Here is a 17,136-nt window from a genome sequence, read left to right as displayed (position 1 = left end):
GGCGCTAGAATGGCTCTGGTTGCGACACAGTGACGCCCCAGATGGGCAGAGCATCGCCCGCTGGTGGGCATGCCGGGTGGATCCCAGTCGGGCACATGCAGGAGTCTGACTGCCTCCCCGTTTCCGGCTTCAGAAAAATACAAAAAAAATAATTAATTTTTTTTTTTTTTTTAAAGAAGGGGGAAATTTGTTAAATATGCCGGTCGCATATGGCTGACATGGGGCAATTGCAGATCCAAATCAGGCGCACCGAGTATATTTTGGGCTGGTTATATACCCTTTGACCACATACAGGTTGGGGGGCATGATAGCATGACACAATCATTAACAAGATTAACATTTATCTAGGGGATTTACAAGAAACGTTAACTTTCAAGGTAATACAATCAAAGACATTCACAAATCCTTTTAGTATCTATCTCTCCTCCTTTGTCTAGAGGTACACGTTAATCTCAGATTCCAGGAAGGGAGGGAGAGCTAGGATCAGTGTAGGATGGTACGTTAATTTTGTCTCTTATTGAAAGAGAAAGGGAGTTCTTCAGATAACCTTAATCCTTTCAGAGAACTTAAAACCAAATGACCCTAGTTGTCCTTGTAAGTCAGGAGACTTCTATATTCTTTTTCCTCCATTTTCCAAAGAAAGGACAGGAAAACCTGACCTTTTCTCCCAGAATATTAATATTAATTTGCAGGTTTTTGGTACCTTACAACAGTATATGGCCAGTAGCCATGGCCACCATCACAGCTACCTGGCCCGCAGATTTGATTCGGACAGACGGTAATGAAACAATGGAGCCAAGAACTGGTGGGCCATTACATTTAATCCTAGCTCACACCCATTGGGCGAGAAAATACACACAGTGGGAAAATACCTCCCTTTGCATTCAGGGATCCCAAAGCCACTGACTCACCCGAGTTTCCTAGAATCAAAGGTTCCTACTTCACCAGCCTTATTTACCTCTGTTCCCCATCTCCTTCTCCCTGCACAAACTCTGCACAAACTGGCTACTCCTTCAGCACTCAGCCATCTTGGCTGCCTCTCCTCTGCAATGCTAATGGAAAGATTTGAGAGAAAGAGAGAAAGAGCCCCCGTCTGTCTCATTTTATAGTGTAGAAAATTAAAGCCTTTAAGCCAATATACAAATAAGAAAGTCTCTGATACAAAGTCACTTATCTGATGCATAAATGGGATTCCTCATAAGAGTGCACCACCTACATCATGCAATAGTCAAGAGTGTGGGGGAAAGCTTAGTTTTGAAAAGACCTTAGTATTAAAAGAGTAGGAAAGGCTTAGTCTTAAAACTAAGCCTTAGTAGGCTATAAGGACCTGGCCAGCTTACAGCCTGTCTCCCGCACCCATTACAAACTATTGAATATAAGCCAGCAAAGATAAACATCAAATTTGCAAACTTATTTGCCCTACAATTGGGAAAGGGTCTTTCAGGAGCTGGAATGAAAAAAATGGACAAGTAACAGTTCGTGTTTGCCGGAGGCATGTCCTTAGTCACACTCTGTGCTAGTGGCCAAGCAGGTTCAGGCCACAAAATCATAATCAAGATGTTTTCTCTCAGTTCTTTACTGAGGTAAAGTTCATAGTAAAGGAAACAGATTGCCACCTGAGTAACTGTTGCCCAGTGAAGACATTAAACATTTACAAGTTCCCTTGTGTCCCTCTCAAGTCAACCACACCCCTGACCACACTACCACCCTCCTCGCCCTTACCAGGCAACCACTATGTGGGTTTCGATCACTAAAGTTTTGTCTGTTCTTGAATTTCATATTAATGGAATTGTTGTAAAGTACCGTACCCCAGATTCTGCAAAGTACCGTACCTCACTTCAGCGAGTTTACGTAGAGACACCAAGTCCAGATGAGTTTTGAAAAGTTTGATTAAAGGAGGAGATTTTGGCCCTGGCCGGTTGGCTCAGTGGTAGAGCGTCGGCCTGGCGTGCAAAGGGTCCCGGGTTCGATTCCCGGCCAGGGCGCACAGGAGAAGCGCCCATCTGCTTCTCCACCCCTCCCCCTCTCCTTCCTCTCTGTCTCTCTCTTCCCCTCCCACAGCCAAGGCTCCATTGGAGCGAAGATGGCCCGGGCGCTGGGGATGGCTCCTTGGCCTCTGCCCCAGGCGCTAGAGTGGCTCTGGTCACAACAGAGCGACGCCCTGGAGGGGCAGAGCATCGCCCCCTGGTGAGCAAAGCATCGCCCCCTGGTGGGCAGAGCATCGCCCCTGGTGGGCGTGCCAGTGGATCCTGGTCGGGCGCATGCGAGAGTCTGTCTGACTGTCTCTCCCCGTTTCCAGCTTCAGAAAGATATATAAAAAAAAAAAAAGTAAAAAAAAAAAAAAGAGAGAGACAAAATTTACATACCACCCTACACTGATTTTTTTTTTTTTAATTTTGTCTCTTATTGAAAGGGAAAGGAAGCTCTTCAGATAACCTTAATCCTTTCAGAGAACTAAAACCAAATGACCCAGTTGTCCTTGTCAGTCAGGAGATTTCTATATCCTTTTCCCTCCATTTTCTAAAGAAAGGACAGGACAGAAAACCTGACTTTTCCTCTTTAAAATGGTGTTACCAATACTAAGTTTTACAGTTCTCTGGCACCTTACCACAGAATCATGCCATAGATTGTCTTTTGTGTCTGGCTTTTTTTGCTCAAAAAAATGATTTGAGATGTGTCTACATTGCTGCACATATCAACACTTCATTCTTTTTTATTGATGCATACTATTCCACTGTGTGGTTATATCACAATATAATTTTTCCATTCACTTACTGATGGACATTTGGTTATTTACGGTGTTTGACTGTTGGTCAAATAAGTTTGTAAATATGATATGATATATATATTTGCTCGCTTATAGTTTGCATTGGCTGTGGGGGACAGGCTGTAAGTGATAGATATGTGTATTCCAAACAGCCCTCTTGATGTTCCGCTTATCTGTCAGACCTCACCCTTACTGGACTATCGCCCCTGAGACAGAGGAATTCCAAAAAGCTGACAAGCTGCCCCAAGGAGGGGCTCTGGACAAACCAGGACTTTTGCCTCAGTATCCCCTCAGGTTCTCCCAAACACTATATAACTCGCCTCTAGTCTGTAACCTAAGCTCTTCTCCCCTGGCAGGGTTCCTTTCTTCCTTTCAATAAAGCCTGTTACTCTGGTCTTTCGGACTCCCATGAATTCCAACAGTAAGTAGGCAGGATCCTTATAGCCTAAGGCTTAATTTTATTTATTTTATTTTTTTTACAGGGACAGAGAGAGTCAGAGAGAGGGATAGATAGGGACAGACAAATAGGAACGCAGAGAGATGAGAAGCATCAATCATTAGTTTTTCGTTGCAACACCTTAGTTGTTCATTGATTGCTTTCTCATATGTGCCTGGACCGTGGGCCTTCAGCAGACTGAGTAACCCCTTGTTCGAGCCAGCGACCTTGGGTTCAAGCTGGTGAGCTTTTTGCTCAAGCCAGATGAGCCCGCGCTCAAGCTGGCAACCTCGGGGTCTTGAACCTGGTTTCTTCCGCATCCCAGTCTGACGCTCTATCCACTGTGCCACTGCCTGGTCAGGCAAGGGCTTAGTTTTAAAACTAAGCTTTTCAGCCCTGGCCGGTTGGCTCAGTGGTAGAGCGTCAGCCTGGCATGCAGGAGTCCCGGGTTCGATTCCTGGCCAGGGCACACAGGAGAAGCGCTCATCTGCTTCTCCACCCCCTCCTCCTCCTCTTCTTCTCTGTCTCTCTCTTCCCCTCCCACAGCCAAGGCTCCATTGGAGCAAAGTTGGCCTGGGTGCTGAGGATGGCTCTGTGGCCTCTGCCTCAGGCACTAGAATGGCTCTGGATGCAACAGAGCAGCGCCCCAGATGGGCAGAGCATTGCTCCCTGGTGGGCATGCCTTGTGGATCCCGGTCGGGCGCATGCGGGAGTCTGTCTGACTGCCATTCCGTTTCCAACTTCAGAAAAATAAAAAAATTTTAAAAAAACTAAGCTTTTTCCCACACTCTTGACTGTTGCATGGTGGGGTGGTGCACTCTCATGAGGAATCCCATTATGCCTCAGATAAGTGACTTTGTATCAGAGACTTCCTTGTTTGTATATTGGATTAAAGATTTTGATTTCTACATTCTAAAATGGGGCAGAGGAGCCCATGCAGCAGGAGAGTCCTTTCTCTAAAGGACAGCAGAGAAAGGCCACGTGGAGAAGAGGAGAAGCAGCCAAGATGGTGCAGTGCTGAAGGGGATGCCAGTTTGTGCAGAGAGAAGGAAATGGGGAACAGAGGTGAATAAGGCTGGTGAGGTACAAACCTTTGATTCTAGCAAACTCGGGTAAGTCAGTGGCTTTGGGAGCCCTGAATGGAAAGGGAAGTGTTTTCCCACTGTGTGTATTTCTCACCTGCCAGGTGCAAGTTAGGATTAAATGTAATGGCCCACCAGTTCTTGGCTTTATTGTTTCATTACCATCTTTCCAAATCAAATGTGAACCTGCACGGGCCAGGTAGCTGTGAAGATGGCTGTGGCTACTGGTTTTACATTGACCATTATGAATAAAGCTTGTATAGATATTCTTATGAACATAAAATCACTTCTCCATGGAATGGTGGGCTCTAGGTCATGCATGTAGCTTTGGTAGATCCTAAGTTGAGCGAGGAGTCGCCAGCTTGAGCGATAAGATCGTAGACACCATGGTCACTGACTTGAGTCCAAGGTTGCTGGCTTTATCAAGGGGTCACTGGCTCAGCTGGAGCCCCACCGGTCAAGGCACATGTGAGAAAGCAATCAATGAACAACTAAAGTGCTACAATTATGAGTTGATGCTTCTCTCTTTCTGTCTCTTTCTCTAAATCAATCAATAAATAAAATCTAAACTAATGTTTTCAATTTATGATAAACAAAATATCAAAATTTTAAGTAAAGACAGAAATCAGTAACAGTGCTGCATGAAGCCACGTCATGTTGATGCCTAAGGCAGAAGAAAAAGATCAAGATTACTGATCCTGTCTTGACTTGGACTTTTTGCATTAATCCTTTTTTTAAATTATTGCATTAAAACGTTGTGTATATTGAGCCTGGCCTGTGGTGACACAGTGGATAGAGCCTCAGCCTGCAGTGCTGAGGTTGCCGGTTTAAAACCCTGGGCTTGCCTGACCAGGCGGTGGCGCAGTGGATAGAGCGTCGGACTGGGATGCTGAGGACCCAGGTTTGAGACCCCGAGGTCGCCAGCTTGAGCGCGGGCTCATCTGGTTTGAGCAAAAAGCTCACCAGCTTGGACCCAAGGTCGCTGGCTTGAGCAAGGGGTTACTTGATCTGGTGAAGGCCCGTGGTCAAGGCACATATGAGAAAGCAATCAATGAACAACTAAGGTCTTGCAATGAAAAACTGATGATTGATGCTTCTCATCTCTCTCCATACCTGTCTCTGTCTGTCCCTGTCTATCCCTCTCTCTGACTCTCTCTCTGTCCCTGTAAAAAAAAAAAAAAAGAACCTTGGGCTTGCCCCATCAAGGCACACATGAGAAGCAGTCAATGAACAACTAAAGTGAGGCAGCTACAAATTGATGTTTCTCGCTCCTTTTGCTTTAAAGTCAATACATAAAATATTTTTTTAGATGTTGGGCAGATAAAATGTATTATGCTCACTTTGTTAAAAATGGCGCTGCCCATGTGAGGCCGTCGCCCAGGTGATATTAATGTGTGTTGAGAATCCTTGTAGCCTGGGGTGGCACAATCCAATCATGCCTCAGAGAAGTGACTTTGTATTAGAGACTTCCCTATTTTGTATATTGGATTAGAGGTTGTGAAGCTACAATATAAAATGGGGGCAGAACGAGAGTTTGCTCTCTTGGTTCCTGGGATGATTAGCAGGAGAGAGCAGAGGGAGCAGAGCAGAGAGCAGAAAGAGGCCATGTGGCCAGGAGAAGCAGCCAAGATGGCGGAGTGCTGAGTGAGATGCCAGTTTGTGCAGAGTTTGTATCTGGGATAAGGAAGGAGATGGGGAACTGAGGAGAATAAGGCTGGTGAGCTAGAAACCTTTGATTCTAGGAAACTCGGATAAGTCAGTGGCTTTGCGAGCACTGAATGTGAGTGGGTTTTGGAGCCCAGTGTGTGTTTTTACTTGCCCACCGGGCGCAAGCTAGGATTAAAGACTATGGCCCACCAGTTTTTGGCTCCATTGTTTCTTTACTGACTGTCCGAATCCAATGCGAACCTGCATGGGCTGGGCTATAGTGATGGTAGCCCTGCCTGCTGGCTTTACATTAGATTTATTCATTTTAGAGAGGAGGCAGAGAGAGAGAGACAGAGAGAATGGGGGGAGCAGAAAGCATCAACTCCCATATGTGCCTTGACCAGATAAGCCTGGAGTTTCAAACCAGTGACCTCAGCATTCCAGGTCGACGCTTTTACCCACTGTGCCACTGCAGGTCAAGCCATAAAATATTTTTTAAAAACATGGTGTAGCCTGACCAGGCGGTGGCACAGTTGATAGAGTGTTGGACTGGGATGCGGAAGGAACCAGGTTCAAGACCCTGAGGTTGCCAGCTTGAGCACGGGCTCATCTGGTTTGAGCAAAGCTCACCAGCTAGGACCCAAGGTCGCTGGCTCGAGCAAGAAGTTACTTGGTCTGCTGAAGGACCACAGTCAAGGCACATATGAGAAAGCAATCAATGAACAACTAAGATGTTGCAACGAAAAACTAATGATTGATGCTTCTCATCTCTCTCCATTCCTGTCTGTTTGTCCCTAGCTATCCCTCTCTCTGACTCTCTCTCTGTCTCTGTAAAAGCAAAACAAAAAACCATGGTGTATATTGAGTATTCTGGTATACCTTTTGTGGGGCAGCTGTATTAGGCTTGCTCCTGGGTTTACTGGCTGCAAGCACTGTGCTTGATTAGTGCATGAGCACATGACAAAGGCACGTGTGCATAGCTGTTGGTCAAGTAAGTTTGTTAATATTATATATATGTTTGCTCGCTTATAGTTTGCATTGGGTGTGGGAGACAGGCTGTAAGCCGGTAAAGTCAACATAGACTAAGCCTAAGGCTTAGTTTTAAGATTAAGCCTTTCCCACCCTTTTAATACTAAGGTCTTCTCAACACTAATCTTTTCCCTACACTCTTGACTGTTGCATGCTGTGTGGGGTGGTGCACTCTTATGAGGAATCCCATTTATGCATCAGATAAGTGACTTTGTATCAAAGACTTCCTTATTTGTATATTGGCTTGAAGGTTTTGATTTCTACACTATAAAATGAGACAGACCTGGGGCTTTCTCTCTTGGTTCCTGAAACTAACATTGCAAGGAGAGGCAGCCAAGATGGCGGAGTGCTGAAAGAGAAGTGAGTTTGTGCAGAGTTTGTGCAGAGAGAAGGAAATGGGGAACAGAAGTGAATAAGGCTGGTGAGGTAGAAACCTTTGATTCTAGGAATATTCAGATAAGTCAGTGGCTTTGGAAGCCCTGAATGGAAAGGGAAGTGTTTTCCCACTGTGTGTATTTCTTGCCCGCCAGGTGCAAGCTAGGATTAAATGTAATGGCCCACCAGTTCTTGGCTCCATTGTTTCATTACCGTCTGTCCAAATAAAATGAGAACCTGCCTGGGCCAGGCGGCTGTGATGGTGGCCATGGCTACTGGCCATACAATAGCCTATATAAGGCCATGGGTGCTTCCCCTGGGCAGCGATTCTCCCAGATCACTCTCCTACCGTGAGGTGTGGTTTTCCTTGCTCCCTTGCCCTTACTGCGAATAGCAGATTCTTCTTTTTTATTAGCTCTTTCCCTTTTGTTGTTTATTTGCTCACCTGTCCTTGCGAGCCTCCAATAAACGGGTATGGCCTGACGCTCTCCAGTTCCACAGTTCCTCTACTGTCTGCCCAAATTCAGTGAGAACCTGCCTGGCCTCTGCCAGCAGGATTACACCTTTAAATTATGTACCTGAGGCAATTGCCTTACTCTCCTCACCCAAGGCCCTGCCCTAGTGTTCAGCCTTGATCTGAGAAATTTTTTTTTTTAATTTTTTATTATTCATTTTAGAGAGGAGAGGGAAAGACAGAGAGAGAGAGAGAGAGAGAGGAGAGACAGAGAGAGAGAAGGGGGGAGGAGCTGGAAGCATCAACTCCCATATGTGCCTTGACCAGGCAAGCCCAGGGTTTCGAACCGGCGACCTCAGCATTTCCAGGTTGACGCTTTATCCACTGCACCACCACAGGTCAGGCCTTGACCTGAGAAATTTAAATTTATATACAGATTGAATCTCCACCCGACAAAGAGGTGTGTGCTTTAGCATACTCATTGTTAGGAGATGTGACCTGAAGTCCAGCGAGGGCTGCCAGGGATTCAAGCCAAGGCCATCTCCCTCCGTTAGACTTGGCCAACATCCTCTGAAGGTAGAGAAAGAGACCAAAACCCAGAGAAAACCATCCCCCTGAGGAAAGAGGAGGTGCCCCAGGAAAGCAGATGGGAAGTGAGTTTGGGCATACAGTAATTGGATAATCTGAGATGAGTTGTGGAGGAGGTGGCCGAAACCACCTGAGTCCAGCTGAAAAGTCTGGGAAAACATTCCAGCACACCCACCATTCATGTAGCCAGTGGGAGCTTCTCTTATTCACAAAACAAACAACCCACCTTGAAACTTTAAATCCAAAAAGGAAAAGATCAGAGCCTCTCCTAAAGTACACCCACCACCTAACCACTCAAGATTAATAAATATTAACATTTTTCATAATGGTTTGATTCATTTCAGAATTATTTTAAGATATAAAAGATTTAAAACATACCCACCCAAAGGGCTAAAAAGAAAAAGACTGACAGTGCCAGGGGCTGGAGAGGCTCTGGTGGGCTTTTCTAAGAGTCACTTTAGAAAATGATTCAGCAGTTTATAATAAGATTAACCAGATTTCTCAACCTCGTCACTTTTGCTATTTGGGCCAGATCATTCTTTGTGGTGGGGGCTGTCCCATTGTAGAATGTTCAGTAGCATTCCAGGTCTCAACCAGTAGATGCCAGTAGCAACCACCTGTCTCAGTGGTAACAATCGAAAATATCTCCAGAAATGGCTAATGTTCTCTCTGGGGGAGAAGACAAAATCACCCCAGATAAGACCCATTGGGTTACACAGGCACCTACTCCATGACTAAGCAATCCTCCTAGGTAGAGATTTAAAAGTATATGAAATACTTTGTGCCCACAAAAAGAGAACAAGCAATGATCATTCTTTATGCATAATAGCCTCAAACTGCAAACAACACAAATGTCCATCAACAAGTGAATGAAAAAATAAACCACGGTCTATCTACACCATGGAATACTATTAGAAATAAAAAGGAATGAGCTATTGATAGACATGACATTGTAGATCAGTGGTAGTCAACCTTTTTATACCTACCGCCCACTTTTGTTCTGTGTGTGTGTGTGTGTGTATTTTTCTGAAGTTGGAAACGGGGAGGCAGTCAGACAGACTCTCACATGCGCCCGACCGGGATCCACCCAGCATGCCCACCAGGGGCAATGCTCTGCCCATCTGGGGCATTGCTCTGTTGCAACCAGAACCATTCTAGCGCCTGAGGCAGAAGCCACAGAGCCATCCTCAGCACCCGGGCCAACTTTGCTCCAGTGGAGCCTTGGCTGCGGGAGGGGAAGAGAGAGACAGAGAGGAAGGAGAGGGGGAAGGGTGGAGAAGCAGATGGGCACTTCTCCTGTGTGCCCTGGCCAGGAATTGAACCCAGGACTCCTGCACGCCAGGCTGATGCTCTACCACTGAACCAACCGGCCAGGGCCCCTACCGCCCACTTTTGTATCTCTGTTAGTAATAAAATTTTCTTACTGCCCACCGGTTCTACAGTAATGGTGATTTATAAAGTAGGGAAATAACTTTACTTTATAAAATTTATAAAGCAGAGTAACAGCAAGTTAAAGCATATAATAATAATTACTTACCAAGTACTTTATGTCGGATTTTTGCTAAGTTTGGCAGAATAAATCTTTATAAAACAACTTGCTTGCCTGACCAGGTGGCGGCGCGGTGGATAGAGCGTCAAACTGGGATGTGGAGGACCCAGGTTCGAGACCCCAAGGTCGCCAGCTTGAGCACGGGCTCATCTGGCTTGAGCAAAAAAAAGAAAAAAAGCTCACCAGCTTGGACCCAAGGTTGCTGGCTTGAGCAAGGGGTTACTTGGTCTGCTGAAGGCCCGCGGTCAAGGCACATATGAGAAAGCAATCAATGAACAACTAAGGTGTCGCAATGAAAAACTGATAATTGATGCTTCTCATCTCTCTCCGTTCCCGTCTGTCTGTCCCTATCTATCCCTCTCTCTGACTCTCTCTCTGTCCCTGTAAAAACAAACAAACAAAAAAACAACTTACTATAGTTAAATCTGTCTTTTTATTTATACTTTCGTTGCTCCGCTACTACCCACCATGAAAGCTGGAATGCCCACTAGTAGGCGGTAGGGACCAGGTTGACTACCATTGTTGTAGATGAATGCTGAAAACATCATGTTTGTTATAAACATACTAAAAATCACAAGATCACACACTTAAAAAGAGTGAATTAGCCCTGGCCAAGTAAGTATCTCAGTTGGTTGGAGTGTCATTTCAATGTGCCAAGGTTGCAGGTTCAATCACTGGTCAGGGAATACAAATTGATGTTTCCCTCTCTCTGTCCCTTTCTCTCTCATTAAAATCAATAAATAGCCCTGGCCAGATAGCTCGGTTGGTTAGAGCATTGCTGTGAAGCACAGAGGCTACCACTTTGATCCCCCATCAGGGCACATACAGGAATGGACCAATGTTCCTGTCTCTCTCCCTTCCTCTTTCCCTAAAATCAATAAGTAAAATTAAAAAAAAAAATTAAATCAATAGTAAACATTTTAAAAAGTGAATTATATGGCATGTTAATTTTATTCCAGTAGAAACAACAGAATATGTTGAGTCTTTCTTTCTTTTTTTTTTTTTACAGGGACAGAGGGAGAGAGTCTCGAACCTGGGTCCTTCTGTATCCCAGTCTGATGCTCTATCTACTGTGCCACTGCCTGGTCAGAAAATATGTTGAAAAAATCCAGACATTGTTGCCTGGTGGTGCAGTGGATAGAGTGTCAGACTGGGATGCAGAAGGAACCAGTTTCAAGACCCTGAGGTCGCCAGCTTGAGCATGGGCTCATCTGGTTTGAGCAAAGCTCACCAGCTTGGACCCAAGGTCGCTGGCTCGAGCAAGAAGTTACTCGGTCTGCTGTAGCCCCACGGTCAAGGCACATAAGAAAAAGCAATCAATGAACAACTAAGGTGTTACAACGAAAAGCTAATGATTGATGCTTCTCATCTCTCTCCATTCCTGTCTGTCTGTCCCAATCTATCCCTCTCTCTGACTTAAAAAAAAAAAAAAAGGAATCCAGACATTGTTGGGAAATCAGCTGTGTTAGGCTTGCTCACTTGCACTTTGCATGATTACTGTGTGAACACATGGCAGTGCCACATGTGCATAGTCTATGTAAGGCTATGAGTGTTTTGACTCAGGGCGGATTGCGAATTGCTTGTCTACCACTGTGAGGGGCCATTTTGCTGTTCACTTGCCTGCTGCCATGAGAAGTGGTTTTCCCCTGCCTATTTTCTCATTCACCATAGCAAGAATGAATTAAAGGGGAATGGCTCAGTGCTTCCTAGCTCTGTAGTTCCTCTACCATCTGCCCAAATCCAGTGTGAACCTGCCTGGCCACGGCCATCAGAATTACATCTGGCATAGTGGGCAGGATTTGGATCAAATTGGTATGGAGCTGCCAACACCCTTGAAGGGTGGAATAGAGGAGTGGCCATTGTTCTCCAGCATATGGTTCCCTGTGGGGGCTTTTGGGGGCTGTGGGCTGAATGTTGTTTTGTTTTGTTTTTTCTGAATGTTTTTTATAGCCCTGTGAGAAGAAACCAAAAACTCTGTGTGAAAGGCTGTGTGAGGTCAAAAGCTCCAGGATGAGCTGCAGACTAAGCGCCAACAGCAACAGCGACAGCACAGCATGAACTGCAACAGTTGCAAGAGAAGACCTACCACTTTCGAGAGCTCCAGTGCAAAATGCAGGCTGAACACCAATAGTGCCTGGAACTGGAACAATTGATGGAGAAGGAATCATGGGTTCAAGAGCTTCAGTTTGCTCTAGAAGCCAAACAATGGCACCAGTAGTTGTTAGAGGAACAACTACAGTACAAGTTCAAGAGCTCTAGTTTCAACTTCAGGCCAAGAGCCAGCAGCTGCAAGAGCCAAAGCGGTCTCTGAAGGAGGAGGAGAAGGTTCAGGCTGAAACTACTGTAGGCAGACTCAGAGCCTGGCTGGTGGTCACCAGAAGGTAAAAACTCAGCAGCCAAAAGTGCCTGAGGGGCAGGCACAACCCCCTCCACAGTAGTTGAGCACTTTGTGGTCTGGCCCTACACCCAGGCAGAGTTGATGCAGTTAGGGGCGAAATTCAGTCAGAAACCCACCAAGCCCCTGGCAGCTTGGTTGCTACAGTTGTAGGACATAGTGGTGGATGGCATCATGCTCTCTGCAATAGAGATGGAGAAATTGGCCGCCATGACCACACACTCCTCCTTGAGGCAGTGTCTTCAGAACTGCTATGACAACCCAGGAAACCATACTCTATTAGAATGGGTGGTGGCTGCCATTAGTACAGTCTAGCAGAATGCTGGAGATTTGCTGGGGGCAATAAGTTGGTGGCAGTCATATACTGAGCTGTAGCAGGTCCTCCGGGAACTAGATATGAAGAATGCTACTTTCAACCTGAGGTCCCATGGGCCAGATGAGGAAGTATTTATGGCGGGGATGAGGGACCTTATTCTCTGTTGTACCCCATCAGCCCTTTTTGGGTCACTAGTGGCTATTTTGGACCCCTATGTGAGGCATCAACACTATTACACAGATGGTGGCAGATTTGGGAATGTAGAGGCAGCATGGAACCAAACGCAGATGTAGGAAGACTAGATTGCAGATAGAGAGAAATTAGATGGCAGGTCTAATACAGTCCTGTTAGAGCTTTGGCAGCAGCTTACGCGGGACAAAGGTTCCAGCTGCTGAAAAAGCAGGAGAAGCAGGCAGCCTTGGCAGCTAACCATGAAAATGGCTGGTGTACAGGTTGCATGGTTGCAGGATTATATAACAGAGACAGCTGTGGGAGAGGAGGATTCCCTCCCCCCAAAACCCACTGTTCCGGCTGCAGGATTTGGGTTTGTACTAGTCCCCTGCAGTCGCCGGTCAATAAACTCCTCAAAAATTCAAAAAATAAACCAAAAAACCCACTGTTCCAGTTTGAATAGGGGTAAGCCGGAAGGACCTGCTAACAGGGGTGGGCGGGAAGGCCAGAGACCCCAAGTGAAATTGGCAATCCACTGATTTCCTTTTAACGTGCGGCAGGTGTTTGGTGTTAGAAGATAATAGATGCTTTTTTGCAGCAGCAAAAGCAGCTAAGAGGACTTTCAAGGCAGCAGAGGACTTGACTGTGTTTGACCCTGTGGGCTCAACCTCTGAGGGATTTAGAAGGGGCTGTGGCAATGGACAAAGCACTTATGGAAAGGTACTGAGGTTTGTTATCAAAGAGCTTTATAGCTAATTGCCTGAAATATAGACCTTCATCTTGGGTGATTTGCACAGATAGCTGGGCTGTCTGTCATGGACTGATCCTTGAGAAGTATAATGGACTCCCCCTTTTTTTTGGCAGAGACAGAGAGAGAGACAGACAGACAGGAAGGGAGAGAGATGAGAAACATCAATTCTTCATTGTGGCTCCTTAGTTGTTCATTGATTGATTTCTCGTATGTGCCCTGACTGGGGGGCTACAGCAGACTGAGTGACCCCTTGCTCGAGCCAGCGACCTTGGATCCAAGCTGGTGAGCTTTGCTCAAACCAGATGAGCCTCAGAAACATTGATACGTAAAGACACATGCAGCCCCATGTTCATTGCAGCATTGTTCACAGTGGCCAGGACATGGAAACAACCAAAAAGCCCGTCAATAGATGACTGGATAAAGAAGATGTGGCACATATACACTATGGAATACTACTCAGCCATAAGAAATGATGACATCGGATCATTTACAGCAAAATGGTGGGATCTTGATAACATTATATGAAGTGAAATAAGGAAATCAGAAAAAATCAGGAACTACATTATTCCATACGTAGGTGGGACATAAAAGTGAAACTAAGAGACATTGATAAGAGTGTGGTGGTTATGGGGGGGGAGGGGGGAGAGGGAGAGGGAAAGGGGGAGGGGGAGGGGCACAAAGAAAACTAGATAGAAGGTGACAGAGGACAATCTGACTTTGGGTGATGGGTATGCAACATAATTGAATGACAAGATAACCTGGACTTGTTATCTTTGAATATATGTATCCTGATTTATTGATGTCGCCCCATTAAAAAAATAAAATTATTTAAAAAAAAAAAAACCAGATGAGCCTGCGCTCAAGCTGGCGACCTTGGAGTCTCGAACTTGGGTCCTCCACATCCCAGTCTGACGCTCCATCCACTGCACCACCACCTGGTCAGGCCTGTAATGGACTTTTTTTTTTTTTCTTTCTGAAGTTGGAAACAGGGAGGCAATCAGACAGACTCCTGCATGCGCCTGACCGGGATCCACCTGGCATGCTCACCAGGGGGTGATGCTCTGCCCATCTGGGGCATTGCTCTGTTGCGACCAGAGCCATTCTAGCGCCTGAGGCAGAGGCCATGGAGCCATCCTCAGTGCCCGGGCCAACTTTGCTCCAGTGGAGCCCTGGCTGCGGGAGGGGAAGAGAGAGACAGAGAGGAAGGAGAGGGGGAGGGGTGGAGAAGCAGATGGGCACTTCTCCTGTGTGCCCTGGCCGGGAATTGAACCTGGGACTCCTGCAAGCCAGGCCAACGCTCTACCACTGAGCCAACCGGCCAGGGCTGTAATGGACTCTTTTTTTTTGTTTTGTTTTGTTTTGTTTTTTGTTGTTGTTGTTTTTTGTTTTTCTTTTACAGAGACAGAGAGAGAGTCAGAGAGAGGGATAGACAGACAGGAACGGAGAGATGAGAAGCATCAATCATTAGTTTTTTGTTGCACATTGCAACACCTTAGTTGTTCATTGATTGCTTTCTCATATGTGCCTTGACCGCGGGCCTTCAGCAGACCGAGTAACCCCTTGCTTGAGCCAGTGACGTTGGGTCCAAGCTGGTGAGCTTTTTTTTTGCTCAAGCCAGATGAGCCCGTGCTCAAGCTGGCAACCTTGGGGTTTCGAACCTGGGTCCTTCTGCATCGCAGTCCGACGCTTTATCCACTGCACCACCGCCTGGTCAGGCTGTAATGGACTCTTGTTTGTTTGTTTTTTGTATTTTTCTGAAGCTAGAAACTGGGAGAGACAGTCAGACAGACTCCCACATGCGCCCGACCGGGATCCACCCGGCACGCCCACCAGGGAGCGACGCTCTGCCCACCAGGGGGCGATGCTTTGCCCCTCCGGGGCGTCGCTCTGCCGTGACCAGAGCCACTCTAGCGCCTGGGGCAGAGGCCAAGGAGCCATCCCCAGCACCCGGGCCATTTTTGCTCCAATGGAGCCTTGGCTGCAGGAGGGGAAGAGAGAGACAGAGAGGAAGGAGAGGGGGAGGGGTGTAGAAGCAGATGGACGCTTCTCCTGTGTGCCCTGGCCGGGAATTGAACCCGAGACTTCTGCACGCCAGGCCGACGCTCTACCACTGAGCCAACCGGCCAGGGCCTGTAATGGACTCTTAAAGCAGGGACTGTGACAAGAGTGGGCACTGGTTCCCTTTTTGGATGGACACGCTGCTTGTGGACAGTACTACAAGAGACCTTAATAAAGGGGGAGGTTAGGCACCTGTGGAAACCCTCCTGCTCCAGGAAGCTGTTCTTATTCAGTTGCAGAGATGCACCAAGGACACTTTCTTCTATGGACATGGCCCTGGACTGTATAGTCCCCCTACCTACGATAGGTGCCTTGTTGGCATCATGGCAGGGGTCTCCAAACTTTTTACACAGGAGGCCAGTTCACTGTCCCTCAGACCATTGGAGGGCTGCCAAATACAGTGGTCCTCTCACTGACCACCAATGAAAGAGGTGCCCCTTCCAGAAGTACAGTGGGGGCTGGATAAATGGCCTTAGGGGCCCCAAGCAGGCCGTAGTTTGGGGACGCCTGGAGGGGGTTAGAGGTGGGCCTCCAGTTAACTTCCTGGGCAGAGTGCTCTGGGAGACGTTGTGAATGGCACCTTTGTAATTATTATCATTTTTGGTATAGCTTATGACCAGTGTTGGGATTCAGCTGATTTGCACCAGTTTGGCAAAACTAATACCTAATTTTCTGTTGAGTTCGGTGAACTGGTTGTTACAATGGCACTTGTAATCAAGGTTCTCTCTAAGGTGGGTGTCTGGGCAGCTGCCCAATATGAAAACCACAAACTTACATTCCTTACTCTTTTTAACATTCATCTGTGCAACAGTGTATTCTAAGCACCCATAGTAATGTTCATTCCATTCATAGGTGAAAAAAATTGCAAGTGAGGATGCCAATCAAGAAGCAATATGGAAATATCTTTTTTTTTTTCTTCTGAAGTTGGAAACGGGAAGGCAGTCAGACAGACTTCTGCATGCACCTGACCGGGATCCACTTGGCATGCTCACCAGTGGAAATATCTTAAATAACAGTTTTATTGCTTTTTGTCAGGTATTATTTAATATTTTTTCATTAATATTTTAAAACTCTTATAATCTAGTTTTGTGTACCTCTTTTATTGTTCTTATTTAAGTATTAAATGCATGAAGTAATAAACTACCTTTCAGTATATATATTTTTTATACTTAAAATGGTCATTAGGGCAGAGAATGGGTTGTTAAATTATTTGTATCCCACCACTGCTTGTGCCTTTGTAATTTGGTCTCTGTAGTCTGTACTGTTTCTGTTTATGTGACGTACCTCACTCCTCACACAGGGACCATCATGGAAGATACCTACCTGTCATGCAGATTGTGAGGCAAGCAACCCTAAAGGGGTGAATTGTTGGGAAAACAGCTGTATTAGGCTTGTTCACTTGCATTTTGCATGATTAGTGTGTGAGCACGTGGCAGTGCTACATGTACACACTCTATATAAGGCTACAAGTGCTTTGACTCAGGGCGAAATGCGGATTGCCTGCCTGCCACTGTGAAG

This window comes from Saccopteryx leptura, chromosome 1 (genome assembly GCF_036850995.1).
Source record: "Saccopteryx leptura isolate mSacLep1 chromosome 1, mSacLep1_pri_phased_curated, whole genome shotgun sequence".
Lineage (NCBI taxonomy): Eukaryota > Metazoa > Chordata > Mammalia > Chiroptera > Emballonuridae > Saccopteryx > Saccopteryx leptura.
Note: the sequence above shows the minus strand (reverse complement) of the source record.